The following is a 5,171-nucleotide window of genomic DNA, read 5'->3' as shown; positions in this document are numbered from 1 at the left end:
GAGCACCCCTGGCACATTGGAAAGTTGGCACTTGTAGCTCCAGCCCCAGTCGGCACCGCTGCAAGAAGCCGCATATTAACTTCCGAAAAGCCGCACGCAGCTCCAGAGCCACAGGTTGGCCGCCCCTGCTCGTGCTTCTTTAGCAAATTCTAACCCTGATCTTCAGCAGACGCAAGCTACAGCCGCTGTCCCCTGTCGTGCCCTGCCAGTGTCACGATTCACTGACCCACACTATGCCCCTCCGGATACAGGAAAGACAGAGGAACAGCTTGAAATTCAGCTAGTGCTAAACTGCTATCACCTACACTATTCTCTGCCATCAGCAATACCCTCCGTGGGCCACAGATCACCTTCCCCTGTGACGGAGCAAGGAGCAGCAGGGTTTTGCTCTCGGGGTCAGCTGAGATAAACGAGAGACAGAGGAGGGAAGCTAAGCCGGGACAGCAGAAACATGGCTGGGCTGACATACGCCAAGCAGAGAGCTCAGCCGGGGCTCGAAGTCACACGCATCGCCCCAAGAGCTCCGGGCGCTCCTGGTTGCCCAGAAAGAGGTGGGGGCCAGAGATCTGAGCACAGGACCTGAGAGGCGAGAATGAGATGTCCATGCAAAGAGTTTTCAAACATGCCTATCGCCGTGGTGTCTCGGCCCTGTTCTTTATCAGGGATCTGCCCCGCAACGGCAGGAGCCGAACCTGCCCTTTCGCCCCTGCATGGGCTCCTGCCTGCTTGCTGCTGTCATGGTGACAGCACTTTCAGTTTTGTTTTGAGAGAGGGGAATTTTGTTCCTGGTAAATAAGCAATCGCTGATAGTGGGCTGGGGGGGGATTTCTGGTGGAAAGTTGCAAACAATCCACCCATGTGGTCAGGTTGGCACGTGATTCCCCAGCACAAGGGGAGGCAGAGAGCCCACCTGCTGCCCCTACTCCTCCCCCTGGAGCCACACCTTGCTCTGAACTGCCAAGCTCAGAGGTGCCAGGGCACAAATTAAACATTGCTCCCTGCCCCCTCAGACGACCTGAATGCAGGAAATGTTTTGCTTCAATCGGGCTAGCGGGGTTGGGGGTCAAAGTGGTACAGTCCCACAAAAGCCGGGACTGTTGGGAGGTTTGCTCTGCCGAAGCCAGCCCATGCTACACCTAGCAAACAGAGCAAAACGCTGGCCTTTTTGGCCCGGGTGAGCTTGAAGGCAGCAGCCCTGCCACAAGCTGGGATTTCCATGGAGAACATCAGCGCCTCAACATCGCAGACCGGGGAGCATATGAAAGTCAACGGACTCCAGTGCTGCTGAATCAGGTTTGATAGAAATCCACCAAGCCCCGTGAGCAGCAGCCTGGGGCTGACAAGCAGCCAGCTCACTGGTGACACTATAAATAGGGCCAGCCGGGAATTCTCCTATGATGGTTTTCATTGATTGGTTGCAATGTAGGTTTCTCACATCCAGGGTGGCATTTCTGGTGAGTGAGTGAAAGAGCCCGGACAAGCCAATAGCCGGGGCACACTCTAGTTTCCTGGGGGCTGTAATACTTTGGTCTAATTTCAGGTGTGGGTGCTGGGAGGTGTTGGGATCTACAGGGGGTCAGACTAGATGCTCTGGTGGTCCCTTGGTCTTACACGCTATCATAGAATATCAGGGCTGGAAGGGACCTCAGGAGGTATCTAGTCCAACCCCCTGCTCAAAGGGGGACCAATCCCCAAATGAACCCCTCAAGGATTGAACTCACAACCCTGGGTTTACCACTGAGCTAGCCCTCCCCCCACTCTATGACCTGGGATACAGGAGATGCAGGTTCAAGTCCCCACTCCTAATGAAGCAGAGCAGGGATTTGAAACTGGATTTCCACATCCCATGTAAATGCCCTTCTGGAGTCTCTTTTCCTCTCTGCTTTTTTGCAGAAGATTTCTCAAGGTCTGGATTTCCTTCCGCTTGGAACAAAACCAAAGATCAAACCCTCCATTTTTAGTTTATTATTATTATTATTGGTTTGGTTTGGTGTTTGCAAAGCAAACAGAAACCTTATTTCAGGTGTGGTGTAGTCAATAGGCAGACCGCGGGTCAAATCCAGACCACCTGACGCTGCTGAATGGACTTCAAACTCTTTTTATTTCCTTATTATTATCATTATTGTTGTGGTGTGAAAAACATTTCTCGAGTCTGGACCTTGACCAGGAAATTTGGATCTTGACAAAAATAATTGATTACTCCTGCCTTATTTCTTGGCCAGCCTAAAAACAAGCTGAAAACTTTCCCCTTATCTTTCAAAGACTAGTAGCAAACAACTCTGTTGCCCGAAGAGCTGAAATAGCATTGCCAGTGTATTTAAAACATGCTGCATTGAGAATTTAGGGGATTCTTCCCTGGTCAGGAAACCCATTGGATGGGCCATAGTGGGAAGGGACTTTTCCATTTCTAAGCTCTAGGATACATGGTTGTTTGTCTGGAATTATCCTTTCCCAGCAATCATAAATAATCCTCCGCATTTAGCTCACACTTCTTATCCGCCACCCTTTGATCACTTCACAAAGGCGGGTCTGGATCATCCCTCCCATTCTGCAGGCGAGGAAAGCAGGGCACAGAAAGATGAAGTGACTTGCTCAAGGTGAAGATCAGCCAGCAATGGCAGATCCTGATTTCCAGTCCCCTGCCCTGTGCGTGGGACCCATGCTGACCCAAGTGAATTAACCCTGCAAATTCGCTGGGATTTTCTGGTAGAGGGAGCCGCAGTGAAAAGGTTAATGGTGTTGACACTTAAGGCCTCCTAATTAGGCTTTAAAGTTAACAGCCCATTACCGTGAATGGGGGAGTTTGCACCTCTCAGGGCTGTTGTTTTAGGCTGTTTGGGAAGAGGCTGCAAAAAGACAACAGCAGGCGGCCTCCCACCCCGAGGTCCGGCCATCCATTGTGTCACTGCCACTCCAGAGTAAACAATCCATTTCCAGAGAGACCTCAGTTCCCCCTCCTCCCTGGGCCGGGATCTGCAGACACAGGGGGCCAGTCTGGCCCCACGGACACCAGCAAAGCCAGGGCTGAGCCCCTGGAGCTCTGTGCCCACCGATCTGACCGCACCAGACTGTAAATCACCAGCCGGTTAAAAGTCACCTTTAATGCAACAGTAACATCGACTTCTTTACATGTTTTTTTCTCTCAAGCGTAGGGCTATTTTAAAGTCAATGCCATGCCAGTGGAGGGTGCCAGACAGACATCCCTAGTCCTATAGGGATCTACAGGTGCCTCATGCAAGGGGGCAACGCAGGCCCCTCCATGCTGCCTCACCAATGTGCTTCCACGGAGAAGCCACCCCTTGGAGACAGAAGGGAATCCAGACCCCACAACCTCTTTGCTGAGGCTGCTGACCAAGGGGCCAACCAGTGCTGCTGGCGATGGTGGTTCTCTGAGGTGGACGCTGGCTGCACTGCACCAAGAGCCATGGTATAGGGGAAAACAGAAAGAACGTGACTGAGACGGAACACGGTCCAGAGAGCCATGGGTCGCACGGGGGGATGTGACGCTCGCCACTCCACCTGTCCTCGTCCAGCTAGGTTCTCACACCATGCTCATCACCACAGCATCTGAGAGGCTTTAGCTGGGCATCAAGCAAGGCATCTATCCTCTGCCACAGGTTTGTTCTCTCCCCCCCTGGTATTAATTTACTACACAGGCCCTGTCTTCACCTCATCATCATCTCATCTTACTGGAGGAGGCTACACTGAGGACAACCTCCATCTTCTCCAGACAGACTGCTACCCTCCCCCCCCATACACATCAGCATCAGCCTCTCATTGCCAGAGGGCCTAAGCCACGAACCTCCAATCCAGCTCTTTGGAGGCAGGGTTTTGTTCCGCTCGTCTCAGACTCACCCAATAGCTGCAGCAAACTGCGGAGACCAGGAAAAGCCCCTTTGGTGGAAACTTCAAGAGATTCCTGCAGTTCTGCCCTGGTTTCCTCTTTCTTCTACCTGACCTTTACTCATCATTCTGCAGAAGCCCCAGAAGAGTCACATCTAGCTGCTCTCCAAAGACTGGTGAGCTGGCAGCGAAGAATAAACAGGAGCAACGCCACTTGCTCGCTCAGGGTAAAGGCCAGAGTATGGCCAGAGCTTCCTGCCCCGACGGAGCTTAGATCAGCTAGTGCCGTTTCACAGGAAGGAGCAAGCCCGGAAAAGACCCAGCAGGTTCTTCCACAGGAATGTTGCCCTGTTCCCAGAAGGGGAAATGGCAGAGGAGACCTGCCCCAACACCCCTGCCCCCCAAAAACACCCCTAGAATACCCAGGACATTAGGGTGCAAAGCGCAGAGCTCCCCCAGTCAGACACAAAATGCTGCTGTTCTGCATGGCATGTGTCCAGCCCCATCTTGCTCCTAGTTGAGGTCAATGGATGTTTTGCCACATGCCTCCCCCGCCCCACTCTCCTACACACACACACACACACACACACACACACACACACACACACACACTCTTTCTGGAGCTGTAATTCCCTATCCTCTCCCTGGCAGACTCTAGTGCAGCCCACGCCACTGGCTAGCTCTTTCCCCATCCCTGCCCTGGTCAGATCCCCTCCCCCCATCTCCATCCTCTGCGCACGCTGGCGCGCTCTCTCTCACTCTCTCCGGGATCGTCAGATGTTGCTGAAAGGAAACAATACCACGTATTGTCCCTCTCTGCTCACAGGCATCAAACCCCAGCAGCACAACAAAAAGACACATTGACTGGCCTGGAGAAAGAGGCCCATACATTGCAGAGCTGCCTTTGGGGGGGTGGGGACCCAGCGTGCCAAAGGGAGCACCAGAGAGTGATTTTCCCGTGCCCCAATCAGTAGAACTACACACCCGGGACAGATGCCACCTCATCCAGGAAGGGGCCTTTGTCCAGTGGCTGCAAGTCTGTAGTTCTCAAGCCCATTTCTGGGGGGTTCTGGTTCCCCGGAGCCAGGGTGTAACGTGATCCCAAAGGAGGGTCAGGTCAGTGGTTGCCCCAGAGTCTGCAACTCTCTGCTCTAGGTCTCAGCAGCTTCGTTTCATGATTATTTCCACTGGGGCAAAAGCTGGTTTTACTCCTGGGCAGCAGGAGCCGAGTGGAGATCAGCAGGAAGCAGGGGGAATTTGCTGGTCAGGAGGTGCAGCGTGTCTGCTCCAACCACGCAGGCCTTGGGTGCACTGGGCCGTCCTAGGGA

This window comes from Mauremys reevesii, linkage group 23, assembly GCF_016161935.1.
Source record: "Mauremys reevesii isolate NIE-2019 linkage group 23, ASM1616193v1, whole genome shotgun sequence".
Lineage (NCBI taxonomy): Eukaryota > Metazoa > Chordata > Testudines > Geoemydidae > Mauremys > Mauremys reevesii.
This window is presented reverse-complemented; position numbering follows the sequence as displayed.